Genomic DNA, 21623 nt, shown 5'->3' on the forward strand with positions numbered 1-21623 from the left:
AGCTAGTCTGCGATAAGCTTCTGTGAAGCGTGATTTCTTCTTATACAAAAGAAATTAAGCAGTTGTCCGCCTCTGTGGAGTAGTGGTTAATGTGATTAGCTGCCACCCTCAGAGGCCCGGGTTCGATATCCGGGTCTGCTATGAAGTTTGAAAAGTGGTACGAGGTGTGAAACGGGGTCCACTGAGACTTAGTAGGACAAATTAATAGATAGGGGTTCGATTCAAACCTAAGCCATCCTCGAAGTGGTTATCCGTGGTTTCACCACTTTTCTCCAGGCAAATGCTGGGATGGTACTTAGTTTAAAGCCATGGCAGCTTCCTTCTCTCATTCTTGAATATCCCTTCCACTCGTCCCATCCTCTCACAAGGCCCCTGTTCAGCGCAGCAGGTGAGGCCACCTGGATGAGGTCCTGGTCCTCCTCCGAAGTTGTATCCCCGACCTGAATTCTCACGCTCCAGGACACAGCCCTTGATGCCGTAAAGGTAGGACCCCATTTAGTCCGGGGGAAAACAACCAACCCTGGAAGTTAAACGGATAATGAAACGAAATATAACTAAGCGGTTTAGTGCGTTTCGCGTTTTCTGAATTTAGTGTTCAGCAGTGTTTTTTTGAGTGCTGTACCTTGCTAAATGCAATTCGCACAGAAATTGTGAAGAATTCAGAGAGTGGACAAGTGTACCATCACACGCTACAACGCTAGTCTACAGGCCTTTTCAGCACTTAGAGTATTGGGATAAGTTTTATTGTTTTCCTATCTGTTCCTCAATCTGATTATTATTCATTCATCGAAGTTGGTAGGATTCCTACGGGCGTACAGGAACGGTGTGGCGGCGACCGCGCTCTCCTTCGCCGACACACCGTATGCAGAAATGACGGAAACCCTTGCGGGAGTCGCCCTGTAGCACTTCTGATTCGTATTGTATCTTCCTTCAACAGAAACACAGCGAAGGGAGAGACAGCAGACATCAACAGTGAAACAATTCGATTCGATTGACTATTCTATGAGAAATTACACCTACCGGGCGTGTTCGCCGTGCGGTTAGATTCGAGCAGCTGTAAGCTTGGATTCGGAGATGGCGGGTTTAAATCCCGCCGTCGACAATCCTGAAGATGGTTTTACGTAGATTCCAATTTTGACACCAGGAAAATGCTGGGGCTGTACCTTAATTACGGCCACGGCAGCTTCTCTCCGATTCCCAGCTTATTCCCATCCTTGCGTCGGCGACAACCTTTGACGTGTTAGTGAGACGTTAAACCACTAGTAATTAAATGAAATGAAATGGCGTATGACCGGGAGTGTCCGAGGACATGTTTGGCTCACCAGGTGCAGGTCTTTTGATTAACCACCAGCAAGATCTACCTTACGAGAAAACAATGTTGATTTAATAGGAAGAACAGGCGTTACTAGGTTAAACCTTACAATCTTACTATATATAAAAATGGATGTATGTTTGTAAATGACACATTTCCTCCTAAACCACTGGAGTAATTTCAATCAAATTTTGAACACTTATTATTTGCTATCTGGAGAGGAGCACTGTGGGGGTAAGCCATTTCTAGAACCCTTTGGGGAGGGGGGCCAGGGGTTTTAGGTATAAAAATAATCGAAAATAGTGTCGAATCCGTAGTTTTCGGGGTCGCTGAAGTGAATAGTGACACTCCGAATTTTTTGTAAGTCCAAACTCAGCCCCCTTCGTCGTGGGGGGCGAGGGGTGAGTGAGTTATAAAATTAATCAGAAACGGTGTCGAATCCACACTTCTTTGGGGTCGCTGAGATGAATAGTAACACTCCGAATTTTTTAAAGTCAAAATTTAGCCTCCTTTGCGGTGGGGGCGAGGGGGCAGTGAGATATAAAATCTTACTACATATAAAAATGGATGGATGTAGGTATGTATGTCTGTAAATGACACATCTCCCCCTAAACCACTTGAGTAATTTCAATCAAATTTTGAACACTTATTATTTGCTATCTGGAGGCGACCACTGTGGGGCTAAGCCATCTCTAGCCCAGGGTTAGGTACAAAACTACTCGAAAATAGTGCCGAATCCATAGTTTTCGAGGTCACTGAGGTGAACAGTGACATTCCGGAATTTATTGAAGTCCAAGTTCATCCCCCCTTTGGATGGGGGGCGAGGGGGGAGTGAGATGCGAAAATAATCGAAATAGTGTCGAGTCCATAGTTTTCTGGGTCGCTCAGGTGAATAGTAACACTCCGAACTTTTTGTAAATGAAAGTTCAGCCCCCATTGTGGTGGGAGGCGAGGGAGGCAGTGAGATATAAAAATATTCGAAAATAGTGTCAAATCCATAGTTTTCGGGGTCGCTGAGATGAATAGTAATAATCCGGATTTTTAAAGTCAATGTTCAGCCCTCTTTGCGGTGGGAGAGAGGGTTTTGTGAGATATAAAATTATCGAAAATAGTGTCGATTCCATAGTTTTCGGGGTCACTGAGATGAATAGCAACACTCCGGATTTTTAAAAGCCAATGTTAAAACCTCTTTGAGGGGGGGGGGGTCTAGGGGGGAGTGAAATACAAACAAATCTAAAATAGTGTCGAATCCATAGTTTTCGGGGTCTCTTAGATGAATAGTAACACTCCCGATATTTTTAAGTCCACGTTCAGCACTCTTTATGGAGGGGAGGGTGGGGGGTGGGCGAGAGTGGGAAGAGTGAGATATAATAATAAAAAAGAAGTAGTCTAAAATAGTGTGGAGGCCATAGTTTTGACGGTATTTGAGATGAACAGTACCACTCCAGATTTTTTAAGTCCAAGTTCAGCCCTCTTTGGCATCGTGGGTGAGTAAAGGTGAAAAGGAATATTTCCAAAATGACCGAGATAATGAACGTATGTTTGTAGGTTCTAGCATAGCTCTCTATCAATATTGATACAAGTATGACTTACTATCTGAAAAAAAAAAAAACATTGTGGGGTAAGAGACACCTAGCTCCTTAGGGTAGGGATTAAATGTAAACATAGTTGAAAACGACCAATATTTTTGTCGAATGCATAGTTTTTGGGGTCGCTGAGATGAACTGTGACACTCTGAATGCCGTTTAGGACCAAGTTCTAGTCCTAATCGGCAGAGGGGTTGAGAACCAGTGAAGAAAAGAAAAATGTCCGAAGTGACCGAGTTTACGGACGTAAGTGTATATGTTCTAGCATACCTCTCAATCAAACATGGTACCTGTATGAATTACCTGGAAAAAATTACTAGAGGGGTACGATTCAGCTAGCACCGCTAGTGCTGGTGTTGAATTATGAAAAAATACGGAAAGAGGGGTGAAATATTAAGTTTTCGGGGTCCCTGAGGTGAATAATGACACTTCGGATGTCTTTGAAGTCCATTATTTTTTTTAAATTTCGTGTGGCTATTTCTATCCGAGTGCAGCCCTTGTAAGGCAGACCCTCCGATGAGGGTGGTCGGCATCTACCAATTGTAGGTAACTGCGTGTTATCGTGGTGGAGGATAGTGTTATGTGTGGGGTGTGAGTTGCAGGGATGTTGGGGACAGCACAAACACCCAGCCCCCGGGCCACTGGAATTAACCAATGAAGGTTAAAATCCCCGACCAGGCGGGGAATCGAACCCGGGACCCTCTGAACCGAAGGCCAGTACGTTGACCAATCAGCCAACGAGTCGGACTTTGAAGTCCATGTTCGGCCAGCATTGGCAAGAGGATGAGCAGGCGAGAGAAGGAAAATGTCCAAACTTATGGAAATTACGCATGTATATATGATTCTTCCGGTATAGCCCTCATACAGTGTTGGTACACATATGACTTACTATCTGAAATAAATATTGTTGGAGGGAAACACACCTAAAACTCCTGGAGGAGGAGGTAAAATATAAAAATAAACGAAAACGTTTGATATCAAAGTTGAATCCATTGTTTACGAGGTCGCTGAGTTGAACTGTGACACTCTGGATGCTGGTTAAGTCATACTTCAGCCGCTATCAGAATGGAGGTTCAGAAGGGGTGAAAATTAATGTAAAAATAACCGAGATTATGGATGTATGTGGCTATGTTCCAGCATAGCTCTCAAAGAAAGTGCGTACACGTATGACTTTCTATGTGAAAAATATACAGTGGGGAGAAAATACTCCTAGCACCCCTAGAGAAATGGTGGGGGGGGGGATAAAATATAAAAATAAACAAAAACGACTGATATTAATGTAAAATCCATTTTTAGGAGGTCGCTGAGTTGAACTGTGGCACTCTGAATGCTGGTTAAGTCTTCAGCCACAGTCAGATTGGAGGTTGAGAACGGGTGAAAATAAATTAAAAAATGACCGAGATCATGGATGTACTGTATATGAGTATGTTCCAGAATAGCTCTCAACGAAACTTGGTACACATATGACCATCAGGAGAAAAAACCCTGCGAAGTTTGGGGAATGGGAGGGGCTGACATGTAAAATTAATGGAAAATAACTTATATTAATGTAGTGCGACTCCTTGGTTGAATGGTCAGCCTAGCGGCCTTCGGTTCAGTGGGTCCTGGGTTTGATCCCCGGTCTTCTAGGGGATTTTAATCACTTCTGATTATTTTTTCTGGCTCGGGGACTGGGTATTTATGTTTGTGCCAACACTTCTTCATATTCAGACAACATAGTATACTACCAACCACGACAGAAACAAGCAATACTGATTAATGATTATGTTCCACCATGTAGGATTCGTGTCAGGAAAGGCATGCGGTCGTAAAACAGGGCCAAAGCCACACGTACGACGCAGTTCATTCCCTCAAACCCACATGGTGGGAAAAGTGGTAGAAGAACCTATATTAATGTCGAATCCATTGTTTATGTGTCGCTGAGATGAATTGTTACGCTCTGGATACCATTAAAGTCCACGTTCAGCCTTCATTCAGACTGGATGCTGAGATGGGCTTAAAAGTAAATAGTCTAAAATAACCGAGATTCGTGTTGAATCTACTACTTTTGGGGTCGCAAGGATGATTGGTGGCAGTTCCAATGACAGTTGAAATCGTGTACATAGTATCCACAGTGCGACGGGTAAAAACATCTAGTTATCAATTATTATATTTTTGACAGGGTCAAATACTTCCCAGTCAATTCGAGCTTCCATAACGATAAACTCGGAAATTAAATAATCTAAAACTTGAAATCAAACACATTTAAGTAACTCTAAAACTACATAGTAGATCATAAAATATCAATCAACATTTCAGAAAGGAATTCTATAAAAATTCACTTCACACATAACTAACTGGTAATGAAAATCTTCATGGTAAACGTTCAAAAATATCCGGGCAACGCCGGGTACCACAGCTAGTATTTCTCATAAAAATAGAAAATATAATAGAATGTTTCAAGAAACGTGGCATAAGAAATAACAAAGGCTGACCGTGAACAAAATAAGGTAAGTAGGCCTATATCATAGCAGCTATTTTTCAATGTTGCTCTTCTTCTATCATCAATATCATCATCATTATTATTAGTCTATTATTATTATTATTATTATTATTATTATTATTATTATTATTATTATTATTATTATTATTATTATTTCATAAAATGTTCCATTCCGTTCATTTCGAATAAAATTTCCTCGCATCGTCACTGGTTCAGAGACAGTTAAAACGTACTGTAACATTTACTGTAGCGAGTTTGGTTAACTGATACTCCAGCAAGCACCTAACGCATATCTCGCGGTTAAACCAATATCCGCTCCTACCACAACCAACCCACAGGGGTAGGTTTTACTAGTATATATAGTGGTAAATAAAATACTGTTTCTCATGTAAAGGCTTTCATGTAATCGACCGTGGTATTGGCAGATAGGTAACCGATAGCAAGAACTTCATTATCGACATATTTTTGCCCATTACTCGAACGAACTAACGTCTCTCGAATTCACGCACAGAAATCTTCCTGTCGATGTTTACTCAGTCACACTAGAGCCTGTCGGCTACATGCATGGGAAAGTCGATAATGGAAGGTTATTTCCTTTTGGAGAATTTATATCCCTGCAACTTAGAATGGATGAGCCAGTGATGAAGTAAAGCGATCACCCGTATTTACCCAAATTATTTTCTTCGTAGTAATAAACGAACGAATGAAGAAATAGCAGTCTGTTCGAATAATGCTAAAAAAATGGCATTAATAGAACATCTGTGGATTTACTTATGTGAAAGTGAAGCAATATATTCGGAAAACATCATTTTTTCCAGCAGTAAGAATTACTTCACACACCAAGGACCAAAACGACGATCATATCTAGTACAACGGCCATGGAAATACAAATCAAAATCTATTAGCTTTGTTTCTCTGAATTAACTCCAGTAAATACTTGAATTTCATGTATCAACATCTTCTTCGTCCTGGCCTTTATACCAGTTTCAAGGGGTAGGCACGTTGTGTAGATTTGGTCCAGTCTTACGGCCGGACCCCTTCCTGACACCAACACTATGCGGAAGGATATATTCCTTGTTGCGTGTTTCTGTGGTGGTTCGCAGTCCGTGTCGACGGAGATATCTTGTTTTTATTCTTTACAATTTTGCTTTACGTCGCACCGGTACATACGAGTATAGGTTTTATGGCGACGATGGTATAGTAAAGAGCTAGGAGTGGGAAGGAAGCGACCGTGGCCTTAATTAAGGTACAGCTTCGGCATTTGCCTGGCGTGAAAAACGGAAACCACAGACAATTATCGTCAGGACTGCCGAAAGTGGGTTTCGAACCCACTATTTACCGAATGCAAGCTGGAGGGAGAGATATGTATTGAGAAGAACTTAAACACCCAGTCTACGCACTAGAAGAATATTAACGACAGGCAGTTAAAATACCTTGCCTGGCCGGGAATTGAACTTGGGGCCTTCTGAACCGAATGCCACTCCGCTAACCATTTAACCACGGTGCCAGACCGCATACGCATCTCATTTTCAAGAATGCCAATTGAAATGAACTCACTTGGGGATCCAAGTCTCTGTTAATGAAATCATAATTTCTGCCATTGATCAGTACTAACAGATGTTGAGGAGTAGAATTTTAAATCAATCAATTTATCTCGTGAACAGTTATTACATTTCCACACAGATCATGACACCCTTGGAAGAGTATAAGGCAAATACTTCCACTGCTCGTAATCTCTGCACTAATCGGAATAAAGTGGTTAGCCCCATGCCCGCCCGCGTTGCCGGTACAGGCTGAATGAAACCGAAGACCATGTACCTCCTCTAGAACTGAAAGGTTCATTCCCGAAATGTTTAGACTTTCCAACCTCCTTCCAGCCTTCTTTGCCTATTGGGTGATCCGGCATTTTTCATGTATAGGGTGAGATACTATACTAACCTTTAGACTAGGGTGCTCGCGAACGATAATTGATTTCATCCGGCTATAACATATTCGTGTGCTTCACGACCCTTCGAAAGTCACAAGTTATAAGAGATGTCAGAATGATGAAATTTTGTCCAAAATAGCGATTCTTTAACGAGTCAGTAATATCAGTCGTTCACACACTCTTTAATTCCAATCGACTCCAGCAGAATGTGATCCCACAATGTTGAGCAACTGTTCTCCTCAGCCGGCCAATAAGAATTAAAAAAGAACTCATCATCTCATAAAGACTTCAAAATATATAAAGGCTTTTGGAATATGAATATCTGATTTTCGGCGTTAAGGTTTAAGATCACAGGGGATTCTTGCTAGAACTGTACATCATCAGCCCAATTAAGGAGACAAGCTTGAATTGAAATAGCTTCTAATGAATCGGCGTATTTTAAAACCAAATTATCGCAGAGCGGCACCTCCACGGCCACAAAAACAGCTTAATAAAGGTCTTGCGTACACTTACAGGAAAAGTAAAAATGTTAACAAAAAACTACTGGAAGGGAGAATAATACTCTTAAAAGTAAGTGAGAAACACCTCTCACCGGAAGCTGCATTTCCGGACAGATGAAAATAATTCTTCTTCTTTTTCTTCTTGGCTTTTCCCAATTATTTCGAGGGTTGTCCAGTTTTGCGACGGGATGAATTTTCCGGCGCCAATCCTATGTGGAGTGATGTACTCACTACTGCGTGTTCCCGTGTGATGTACTGCATGCAAATGAAGACGTGTATTAGGATGAATATAAATTCCGCACACCCGAGGTAGAGGAATAAACCAGATGCGTTTAAAATCCCCGGATCGTCTTGGAAACGAACCCAGGCTCCAATGAACCGGAGGCCACAACACTGACCACTCAGCCAAGGAGCCGGATGAACACCCGCTATTATGACTATGCAATTTCTAGCTTTATACAAGTACATATTCATTCATGGTCGTGCAATATTACCTGCCATAATGTGCTGCTCATCGGCGAATACTCTCCTTTCGATCGAACCCAGCTGAAACTCCAGCTGTAAGAGTGTGACTCATCCCTCTCAACTTTGCCTTGGTCACTCGCTACTACATGGCGCACCTGCACACGTATTTTCTCAAATTTCAATATTAAATGAACAGATATTAAATATTAATCTGGGTACACACGGTTTTCACTTAAGAATGTAGCCTACACTGCTAGCAAACTTTGAACAGAATCGGAGTGTAACATCTCGAAGAATTATCTTGTAAGATACAAGCTCTCTTTCTGCAATTTCCGTCTCCAGGAGGAGAGGTATAGTGGACCATACTCCTGAAATGTTGATGTATGGTGAGCCACAGGTTGCAGACCTGATCTATAAACTGCTGGGACCCAACGAAGCCTACGTACAGGAAACATCCGGTGCTTTGAGCCTCGATTTAATCATTGGAGCGGTCGGTGGCTGCTCCCCAGAAGTAGGAGCAGACAGAAAGTGCTGTCTAACCTTCTACTAACGAGCTACAAATGATTGATCGTCCTCATTTGCTGATGAACACCACTGCTATTCATCTTCCCATCCAACGCTTCATTTACATCTCCGTGTAGTTACTGTTTACTACAGTCATTCTTAAGACCGAGAACAATACAGTCTCTAACACTTCATGCACAAACCAATTAGTTTGTATTCACAACTCGTTCGCACTTGTTATGAGGAGTGGTAGAAACATATATCATACATGGAAGGTTTATTAGTAAGTCTCTATAACTGGCCATTAGTAATAGTAGTAGTAGTTGTTGTTTTCGTTACTTCGTCCGGGCAGTGGTACTGAATGAATGAGCCAATAAAGCGTTCTTTATTCAAATGGGAAAGCTTGAAGACATAAAAGATATTTTGTTAAGAAGGAAGCAGTACTTTCCAGTGTAGACTCAGTTAAATGTAACTTAAGAACTTTTCAGTCTGTCGAACACACAAGTTCAATATATATATATTGCAATATAACATGCCCATTAAAATAAAACACTATTGAGCAAGGAATAAAAATACACACAATTATTAGGCCTATTCCTTGTTCAGTAGTGTTTTTACAGGTAAGTTATAGTGTAATGTTTATATTGAACTTTTGCGTTCAACGGACGGAAAATCTTTTAAGTTAGAAATATAAAATGTAAACTAATATATGAAGTAAATTACAGTATTGTTTAACACAAGTTCAATACTAAAATTACGATACGATGGGGAAAGTCACACCATTTTCGCTCAGGACATGAAACTCCATGGAAGAATGTGATGTAAAAGTTTACATTAATTGTAATCTCGGGACTAACAGGTAGCCTAAACCTACGTATAATGTCACTCTTCGAGTTTAATGAATACGAACTTATATATCCACATTGTTATGGTATCAGTAAAATGTTATAGACATAGCTGATGTTAAAGTACGTATATCTTCCCTTAGTCTTAAGACCTCTTAGTCCCAATTTCTGACACGGGGTCAGGAATGAGATGGAGTGATATGGCATGTTTCACGGCCTGATGCCCTTTCGGTCACAAACCTTTTTTGAGGAGCTAATGAAGATGAAATGAACGATGATAAACGAAATTGAGTAAGGAGGTGGAAGGAATCGGCTGTGGCCTATGAACAGGAATTACTCCGGCATTTGCCTGGAAGTGAAAATTGAAAACCACGGGAAACTATCCCCAGGGCAGTCGACGATGGGGTTCAAACCCAATTGTCTTCCGAATGCAGAGCTTGGCTCCATAGACCCAGCGCATTAACACGTGCAGCCACTCCGCTCAGTAATTAATTAGTTAACGATAGTAATTTTTCGAATACTATAGCCATGTTATAATAGTTTGCATAGTCCTCATCATCAACACGATTACTATTATTATTATTATTATTATTAATAAAATAATACTGTATGATGTAGTAGTAGTAGTTGTGTAATGTTTCACCTCATATACTTAAATTATATACTTGTAAATACTGTATGTGACATTTTGCGTTCTCTGGTTGTATGGAAGAGAGGTCTTAACTAACATATAGTAACCTCGTCGTACAAAATAAGTCTGTTCTGTTCTGTTCTGTTCTGTTCTATTACACCAGAGCTATGAAAAATGTTCAACACGTATTTTATTACTTCTACAATGGTGCTATATATCCCTTGCGTGCACGGGGTATGTCTCGTACAGGGGTGCACGATGACACTGAAGCCGTATGTGAGGTTTCAGTATTTCCCGTTGCCAGTCACGCAGAAGATCCATCACTGTGCTGGCATTGTGACGCCGTGCATTTTTGAATTTTTGACAGCAAGTCATGTCGTTTTCTCCTGGGCTGGGACGAAAGAGTTGTTCCAAATAGTGGCAGTAGGAAGTTGCATCGACCGTCTGTCCATGAGTTACAGCATGGTACAGTACGGACCCCATGGAAGTCGTACAGTACAGCCTACTACTTCGCACAGGCCGAAGCAATCCAGGTTGCCTCCATTGCTTGGACTACCGAATGCTTATGATCACTTCGCAGAAATGAAAATCCCCTTCGCGGGAGCCATTACAATACAAGATCCGTGCCGAGGGCCGGTCAATGTGGAACATTACTAGAAATGTTCACGCTAACGGTGCACGACACCTTTCACAGTGTGACAGAAGAAGATAGCCATCGGGGGGGGGGGGGGGGAAGGAAGTTTATCCACTTAAGTAATGTAAGTGGTGTTGCCATTAACTTTTGCTAACCGACGTATCTGAGCACTGCTCCAAACATCAGGAAGCCAGTAAAGCATGGTTATAAAATGTTTCATTAATGGTATGTGCAATACAGAGTTTCAAAATGCTGTACACCGAGGTTCTCTGGGATAAAAAATTTCTGCATCTAGTATTTTGGATCGTATGCAATAACATTCACTAACAGCGAAGGTGTTGCTGGTCCAATCGTATGTACAGTAGTTACATAGTTGGAAATGAGGTATTGTTATAATTTGTCGTTCAAAATCAGTAGTTTTTGGAACTTTGGGAACTAGGGGGAGAATGAGATTAGTCATCTGGGTGGAAGTAACCATTTGCGAAGGAAGTTCAGGTCAACTACTTCTCGTCTGATGTCAAGTGGTGACACATTCAGAGCTGTCAGTACCTGATTTGTAGAGAGAAAGTAAGCTGGTAATTTCACTGATTATATTGTGATCAAAACCACGGAACCTCCAACTTTACATAGTAATATCAGTCGGTCACCATGCCTCCTCCTCCCCACCCCACCCCAACCTCAATATAGAGAGATCAGAATGTTGAAGCTGATATTCTCTACACTTTCTAATGCGTGTTACACAAGAGACACCAGCTATCTTGCTTACCCTCTGCACAACGGATGTTAACATAGGGACTACCGCTGCTTCCTACACAATTCTCTAATTATCAGGTGGAGACAGAAACCACTGCCCTTGTGGATGGTATACAATCACTTGAGATGATTCATATAGGGGAAGGTCGGGAGGTATCGGACGGCGGCTGGTATCTGACAATTCACAGATGTCTTTGTTAGCAGCATGTGGCAGAACCTGTTTAGCTACTCTCAGGTCCGCCTGCATGTTTGAAGGGTGGGTACATCCTATTCAGTCGAAAGTCAGGGTCGTTTATGAGTGGTGGTGTATTTTTGTCCTTTGTGTGATTTTCGGCCGGCACGGATTTACTTTTACCAAGAAGTAGCAGCAACAAGGATAAGTTGCATTGAACTTTAAGTACATTAGTAGAAGCAGTATTCCTTACTCTGTAATATCGTGGGTTTAGAATCAGTTTCTTTTCGAACGTTCTCGTTCAGTTCCAGTTGTTTCTTAAGGGAGTCATTCGGGCGGTATCGGACACGAAACTGGCGTGCGGTATCGGACACATAGGTTGCAGTTCCGTCCGGGTTACTGATAGTACTATCCTTTGTTTTAGGTAAGCATGGGGAAGATACGAGGATAATGAGAAGAAAGCAATATAATATTAGCCGTAAATAGTGTCAGGGACAATAGAATGAGTATTAGAGAGGCCAGTCAACGTTCCTCTGTTCACAAAAGCACGTTAGATGATAGAATTAAAGCTCTTGAAGCTGGTAAAGAGATTCCAATAAAAGCGTGTACGGCGAACAGTGAGACTTTTCAGAGAACATTTTCAGATGAAGAAGAGAATGACCTGTACATGCATATCAAGGCCCCGACAGTCAGCTCATGCCACTCATCAAAACAGAATTTTTAAAACTTGTGTATCAATTTGCTGAGGAATTGAGAGCTGAACATAGGTTTAATAAAACTAAAATGATGGCAGGAAAGACCCTTTTTATGATTTTATGAAGAGGCATTAAGACCTCCGTTTGAGAACGGCTGAGTCTATCAGCTTGCAGCGAGCCGTAGGCTTCAACAAGGAGCAAGTGGACATATTTTTGATAAATTAAATGATCTTGTGACTAAATATTTGTTTAGTCCATCAAGAATCTTCAACGCTAATGAGTGTGATATTTGCAGAATGGCTAAACGTTAATTTGTTTTATTTTGAATGTGAAAAAAATAAATTTTTGTTAAAAAAGATTGACCGTCCGATACCACCCTCCATTTTTCAAACCTACGAAAGTCTAATGATCTCCTTAATTTGTTAATATTTTCCGTGTTTTTAATTGTGATTAAATATATTCTAGTGAGTACGTTGATACAAGAATATAGATGCTTATAAAATGCATTACATGAATTTTTTCCTATTCCATAAAGAAATTATGGCAGAAAAGTTAAACTGTTCGATACCTCCCGACTTTCCCCTATGTCTTTCCGACATAAATTTGTATCATTGGAGTCGTCCGTACAACATTCCACATTTAGATGTCGTCAACAAAGGTCCCGTTCCAGAGTAGATTTTGCAATGTCCACATGATGTGACGTAATCCATAGGCGGTCAGTCAGGATAATGTGTGGCGATGGGTGGGCGTTTTCTAGTGAAGACGTGAAGCGTGCCACATTCCCTGTAACAGTAACACTCTTTTACAATTCGGCAGTGCCGACTCTTTCAGTGGAGTGCGTCCTGAATTATTTCAAACAGTGTAGTCGCAGTAATGGTTTGGCCGTTGGAAAGCAGTTCAAAACGTACAATTACCCTGCTCTTTACCAATGATGCAGCAAAACTTTCCTCGCGTGCGATGGTGGTTTCGGAGTGAAGCTAAGGGGTAGTGCGCTGGAGGTGGCGTCATCTTTACATCACTGCGTTACTACTACTACAGTCAATAAGTTCGTGGACCGGCGCGTACAGTGTAGGCAACACAGTGTACACCTATGTAAGCACTACAGTCAATATGTTCGTGGACTGGTGCTAACAGTACACGGATCACATAGTCTTTTGACGTGCCTTTTCGTGTCTCTTTCTCGTCGTGCTGATCCGGGTAATCTACACTTGATCATCTCAAAGGTTTCGCTAGCGGATTTGCTAAGTTTTGGCAAAATTCAAAATTTTCCCGATGCTGAAACAATTTCATTGTCAAGTTCCGCCGAGGTTCTGTTTATACTGTATGCACGCAACTGTCTCTTGCTGGGTCTCGCAAGGAACTGTCACGGCAACATCCTGTGGTGCAAGCTCTCCACTGTGGCGCACCTCAGTAACACTATACTGAGAGTCAACTCAAGACCTTAGCGGTCCCTTTGATGTTAGTCAGACTTCTGGTCGGTGAAAAGGCTTCCGCAGCGCCAAATAGTTCCCTAGGTTTGTTACTTGTTCATGAAGTCAGGAGCTTCCTTCAGTTTGGTTAGATATTCTGGTGAACTGACTTGATGAATTAAAATTTTTGTCCTGTATAAATATGGAAAATAGATCACAGGTTGTATGTTATTCGGGTTCGTTACCAACTCTTATATTTCATACGTAGATGGCTGTGAATAGTTATTGTTCTCAGTGGTGTATGTAGCAAAATAATAATAATTTAATATGATATTGATATCTTATTGCACTGTGTACTTAGTAAGTTTGTTCGAGTTCATTCCACTGTTGATAAGTTCGCATAATAGGTGGGACGTTGAAGATGGATCCAAGAAAACTGTTGGCAATACTGGCTGCAACAGCGTGTTCACTGTTCAGTATTCATAATGGCTGCCAGCTGTGAGCAAGACGTGTGTGATGCCGTGACGCTTGAGTTCCCTGTGAAATACTTTAAAGCTAACGAAAGTAGAGGAAAATAAAGTAGAAAATCTAAACCAAATTGTTTTAAACGTTTACAGTAGCCTACGAGATTCGAATCCACTGTGGACTGTGGAAGACGTGAAAAGGTCCGCGCAGCTGATCGGCGTTTCTGTGTACAGTGTTTACGCTGCTCGCTTGGAATGGAAAATCCAAGTCTCCAGGGAAAGAACGATGTGTCAGCTCAGCACTCGCCGTAAATAAAACAGGAAGGGCCTTAACACGGTATGGGAATAGGATCTTTGGCGTATTCGATGATGATGAAAATAATAATAATAATGTGTACTTTACTTTATATTTGCAACCGCACTCTACCTACAGAAATGTTGTCATGAGAGGATCATGAGTTCGTTTTTACCTTCCGAATGACGAGACTACAATATTTACAACATTCCTGGAAGCATTGTATTTTGCAATCCCACTCACCGGTGGGTTTTTCAGCTTTTTTAACTATGAGAAACTGCCGCTGACAGTCGTTGCAAGAGAGCGGAATCGTATACGTATGGCGTAAGTCTCCATGTGCCTCACACAAATCGCATTATGAAACAAAAATAATTCTTGCTTCTCTTGCCTCGGAATTCGTCAGTAATCTGTAGGTTTTATATGGTCAATGAAGGAATAAATAGGTATGGTACGTAATCAGAGTACAGCTATGTAAAAGGCAGTGATTTCGTTTGATGCTTCACTATTTCAGAATGAAGTACTGTACTTGTCAGATGGACGCACGGCGTTAATGATAAGCTGGTTGTGACGGAGATGGAAAACGGAGACGGGAAGGGGGAACAGGGGACGTGCTCACATGCGGAAGGATACTTTTCCTAAGCTCTTAACTTGAATTTCAGTATAGACGACCAGTCTATGAACTTAATGACTCTACTACGTATAACCTGTTCACGTCATATGTACAATGGAAAATACTTTTATGGCACTTGGTACAATACAAACATTTCGTGTATATGGATCACACTCAGTACGCATAAAGGAATGTTTACCGTGAAGTACCAAGACCTTTACAAGAAGCAAAAGCAAAAACTCTCCCTTTCACTCACTCACTCACTCCTGTTGCTCAAATACTTCGATCAAGGCAGGCAAACCATCCAGAACAGTCTTTCTGATTGTGGCAGGAAAAGCATTTTAAGTTATCCAATTCATTCTCATTCATTCCAGGTATTTTCAGGCGGTGTAGTAACACAGCCTCAGCGATGAAGCAGCCTAAATAACCTACACCTCCATTAAAACATGTCATGACCAAGCTAACTAAAACTTTGGTATGACTTGAACATCAGATCAGAAATGAAGCCTCGCGAAATGATGAAAGCGCAATATATTACGTGCTTGAGTTACAGACGTTCAGACGAATGCAAGTAGAAAAGAAGAGGTCCAAGATTAACATTTCCTTTAGAGATATATTGCACATTATTTGGAGAAAAAAGAAGGAGCATATAGCTACTTCTATTTTGCAAGGTAAATGAAAAGATACTGTAGGACATTCAAGCAGATAAAGCTGCAGTTCATGTACTGTCATTCATTTTAACGACTACGGGTATCAAATGTAGGTCAACAGATCCATATTCCAAAAGTATGATAACTTCTTGTGTGTAGAGCAAAGAGCAAGGCAAAGCGATCCAAGAACAGCTTTTGAAGGCTCCTGGAAAGGACTTCTACTATGGCACTGACTGGGACGGATTGGTCAACTCTATATCCACCTACCTTTACTCAGAGGAACTAACCTGGTACTGTCCGTCTCTGTGATTGAGCGGTCATAGCCCTGATCCCCAGTGCTCGAGTTTGATTCTTGGCCAGATCAAGGGAATTTAAATGCGAACGGTCAATTCTCATGGCTCGGGAACTGTGTCTTCGCGCTGTCCCCAACATCCCTATACACCTCACACCACACATAGCACTATTCTCTATCACACAAGTACACAGTTTCAAAAGCACGGAAGACGCCATCAACCCTCTTTGGAGGATCTACGTTACAAGGGATGCACCAGAATAGCACTAGCCACACGAAATAATAATAATAATAATAATAATAATAATAATAATAATAATAATAATAATAATAATAATAATAATAATTGTTCCGAGGTATCTGTGGAACAGCAGAGGTGAAAGAAGGTGCGGGGGTGAACGGGCCTCAAAATACGAAATTAAAGTTAAGATAAAATTTAACAAGGTTATATTTTCTTTTCAAAATCAAGAAATAACAAGCATGGCAGGTACAGAGTAGCAAGGCAACAAAAGTACAATTACAGTATTTACAGGATTTGGGCTTCGAGCCCCGAACTCACAATTCTTGAGCAATTAGCCCAGCTTTACCCCAAAACAAGTTTCAACAGAGGGGCAGAAAACCCCATTCATGCCCAGGAGCACTTGCTCCAAATTACACAGTAAAGCCTCCTCGAGGCGCGCAGGAAACAAAAATTTTTAGAAAGAGCAATCTGCTCTTAAGTACGAGCCTATCCAAGGCCACACCAAATTCCACTTTCAAGTTGTCCTTCAAGGACATGAAAACAGGGGTAAAAATACCCAACCTACTGAGGCCTATTAAGTAAGGAAAGGTGAATTACTTGGCCTCTAACATACCAACTTGAGAGGAGGCGTTCTTGCACTCCTAACACATTTTATATAAAACCTACTTGACACTAGGCCGTTACTGCAAGGGCTAATCCCATACTAAAGAGGTGACTTTAGAATGAAACAATTTACATTACGTTAAGGAAGAAACGGTTGTGAATTATAAGTTCACCTCAATGCAATATGAGTGGGAACTCGAGAGGGTTAAGCACTCTCTATCCCAAAATGTAGTTAAAACAGAAAGAATTGACACCGAGTGTCTTTACATTTTTTAAAGGAAAGTTACATGGAAAAGGCTTCGGACCTGCCCCGAGAGTTAAACTGCTGAGTTAGCAAGAAGAGAAGTTATTAAAAGGCCATTACCTTGTGGATGAACTGCTGCCCGAAGAAAGAGGCGCTTCCCGCCCCCTGCTACGTACTTTACACACTGAAAGATGTTACTGAAGTGGCGCGGAGACCCGAAAATCAGCAGTTTATATACTCTCGCGGAAAGTTCGAGGCGTTTCGGGAATGAGAACACCCTCCCACAAGGATTTTATTGGCTAGGGTTAAGCAAGGTATTCAAGTTGGAGAAGATACACCTGATTGGTCATAAATTAATTAAAGAAATTCGGGATTGGCTAAATTCAAAACAAGGGGAAAGAAAGGGTTATACAGCCAACTTAAACAATAACAGAAAGAAATTTAACAAGGAACAAACTTTTGAAATAAAACTTTCTCCAAAAAACAGTTCTTTCACTTCGCACTAGGGTGCACCATTATAGTTCTTCAGTAGTGTCCTCTAGAAGAGAATGTTCACACTTCTTACTACAGGCAAAACAAAAATACATCGAAAACGACCCAGTTCAGAAACTTCAAAATTTCCAAGTAGTGACATCTTCTGAGAAACTTGAAAATTAACGCATTAGATAAAGTTCAGACTTCCTCCAGTAGGGGAGTTTCAACTGGCGCAAAGTTTGAATTAGCGACGTGGAGGTGTACCACCCGGTACAGTAATAATAATAATAATAATAGTTCCGGGGTATCTGTGGAACGCAGAGGGATGAAAAAAGGTGTGGGCTTGAATGGGTCTAACTACAATATAAAAATTGAATTAAAACTTTATAAGGTTATATTTCTTTTAGAATATCAAACTTAACAATTTTTTCACTGAGTGAACATAACAACATGACAGGTACAATTAGCAATCTTGAAACAAGAATAGGAAAAATCCAAGCTTAGTGAATTTTACAGCTTTAGTGGTTCAAACCCTTAGTTCACAAATTCTTAGATATCGGATCCAGTTTACAAAATTCACGAAATCTCAATAGTTAGACAGGGACGGAAATATCCTGATTTAAGAGCACTTGCTCCAGAAGTTACAATATTTAGCCTTCCAGAGGCACCCCTCACTATTACAAAATTTCGAAAAGAGCTTGCATGCTCTCGATTTATTACAGCCCACTCAATGCAACATTATATCAAAATCTTACATTCACCGGCCTCACAAGGCACGATTTACAAATGGAATTAGTTTTACACAGGGGTATCTAGTACCCAACCTACTGGGCCTTTGCGGAAAAAGAACAGGTTAAATAAATGGCCCTAACACAAACTGAATGGAGGAGTATACTTGCGCTCCTAGGTAATTACGAAATCGTAGTCACCTCAAACCAAGATGAAGGGGAACTCGAGAGGGTAGCTCACTCTCTATCCCCGATTTACAGTTCAAGACTTTATGAAATTTTACATTAGCCGAAAGAAAATTTTCATTTTAGAAAAGTTTTTTTACATAGTTAAAAAATCGGAACTTCCCCTCGGATAAGTCTGCGGAGGTAGCTACAGAAAAGAGATTTTAGGTGACCATTACCTGGCTGATGTACTGCCTGCCAAAGAATGAGGCGTCCCGCTTCCTGCCTTAACACACACACTCAGAAAGACGACGATCAAGAGACAAGGAAACTTGAAAGGCCGCGACTTATATACCCTCAGGGAAGGTTCGGGAGGACTCTGGGCTAATCCGGACACACCCTATAATTTTTATTGACTGAACCCAAAAGTTACACTCAAAACCGATCATGAAGCTTGTGATAGGCTGAAAATTAATTACAGAAAATTTTCATTGGCCAGATTCAAAACTGGCGGAATGAGACAGAAGTGTTGCAAACCTAGAATTACATAAAAGACAAAGTAGAGAAAACCTATAAACACAAAATTTCTTTCAATAACAACTTCCTTTATCTTGCACCAGAGTGCATTTACAGTTTTTTGAGTGACATCTGTGGAAAAACGTCCAAACTTCTTGATGTACAGCAAAAAAACAAAACCGAGAGAAATCCAATCAGTTTAGGAAACTTCACGATAACACAATTTCTTAATATTTCAGTGGTGACATCATCTGATTAAAGTCTCAACTTTATGTAGTAGCAATTTCACATTTTGGAAGATGGAGGAGTTCATTAAGGCGCTTATTTTGAAAGTGCGGAGTTGAGGTGTACCTCCCGGTACAACAATAATATCTCAGCTATCGTGTGCAGGCATTTTTAATTTTACGCTATCTGGCTGCCTGCACGTCAATTTTGACGTTCCATTTTACTTCAGGTCTACTAGATAGCAGAGTAAACCGAATCTCTCCGCTTTACTCTCGACCTACTAGATAGCAGAGTAAACCGAATCTCTCCGCTTTACTCTCGACCTACTAGATAGCAGAGTAAACATAATATCTCCCCTTTACTCTGGACCCACTAGATAGCAGAGTAAATCGAATATCTCCGCTTTTCTCTGCACCTGTAGATGGCTGAGTAAACCGAATCTCTCCGCTTTACTTCGGACCTACTAGATTGCAGAGTAAACCGAATCTCTCCGCTTTACTCTAGGCCTAATACATTACAGAGAAAACCGAATCTCTATTGGGCATATGCAGGTGAATTTTAATGAATTACTTCGGATGAACACCATATGTCCACCAGAGATCTTTCATATTCAGACATCGTACGACATGGAGTGTCGAATGGACTTTCATTCGTCCTACAAGAATCCAGCTACATCTGCAAGGTTTGAACCTCCTATCATGGGATTCGGAAGCCGACATTCTACCACTGATCCACAGATGGAGCTAGTGCACATCCATTCTACGATGTTATAGATTATTTTCACATTCGTTTAACGTCTGTTCTTGCATTATTCAAATAATTCTATAAATACAAAAACTTCCCGTACTTCAATTCAGATAGTCCAAACATGGAAATAGATGACTCTATCGTGCACTTTAATGAAAGCCGAATGGTAAATTGAATTCAAGTAGTGAGTGGCAGGACTAATCAACGAGAGTAAAGAACAAGACCATCGTTCCAACTCCGATATTTTCTAACGGGAGACTGCCAGTAATAAAGGAAAAATGTGATCACATTCAGTCAATGAAAAGTTCTATGTAAAATGCACTCCCATTTCCATGATGACCAATTCCATTAAAAGTTAATTTCCATTTCCTATTACTTCGCAGGCATGATTTGGTTTCATAAAAGAAATGCAACTGAATTCAGTTCAGTAAACTGATGTAAAACTTCGCGAATCCAATATTATTTAAATATACGAGGGCAGATCAGAAAATAAGTTGCACTTCCCAGTTATGGCCATTTATTACACCACCTATACAACAGCAACACGACTATAACGACATACACTGTAACGTCACATTTCCTGTTTCCAAGAGACTCCAAATATTTCTGCGAACGCACAACCAACTTGTCGATGCCGGATGCATAGACATTTCCTCCAGCGTTCTGCAACCACTCGGAGACAGCGGCCTTCACCTCCTCATCGGTCTGGAAACGTCGACCACCGAGCTCCGTTTTGAGCTTACCGAACAGATGAAAGTCACATGGGGCTAGGTCGGGACTTCAGGGTGGATTTTGCCAGACCTCCCACTTGAAACGCTGCAGCAGTTCTTTCGTTTGGCGGCCTTGTGAGGTGTTGCGTTATCGTGCAACAAAATCACACCGGCGGTCAATTTCCCCCGGCGCTTCTCTTTAATCACTTTGTGCAATCGGTGCAACGTTTGACAATACGACGCCGCGTTGATCGTTGTTCCTTTCGACATGAATTCCACGTGCAGAAAAGCCTCCATGTCAAAGAACACCGTCGCCATAACCTTACCGGATGTAGGTTGAACCTTGGCCTTCCTTCGTGGTGGTGATGTGGGGTGGACCCATTCCATTGATGTTCGCTTCGTTTCGGGGGTGAAGTGGTGGACCCACGTTCCGTCGCCTGTGATGATTCGCCGCAGAAACCTGTTTCCGTCTGCGGCATAGAGTTGCAAAAATGCCAGAGAAGATTGGAAACGTTTTCCCTTTTGCTCATCGGTGAGAAGACGTGGGACCCATCTTTGACAGAGCTTACGATATCCAAGGTCCTCGTGAACAATAGCGAACACACTGCCATACGACATGTTCAGCTGCATCGCGATTTTTCTCACTTTAATGCGCCGGTTCTGTCTAATGATCGCATTCACACTGTTTACCTTTGCACGGGTCCTGGACGTTGCGGGCCTGTCTTCGCGAAGGTTGTCCGTGAT

Source organism: Anabrus simplex, chromosome 2 (assembly GCF_040414725.1).
Source record: "Anabrus simplex isolate iqAnaSimp1 chromosome 2, ASM4041472v1, whole genome shotgun sequence".
Classification (NCBI taxonomy): Eukaryota; Metazoa; Arthropoda; class Insecta; order Orthoptera; family Tettigoniidae; genus Anabrus; species Anabrus simplex.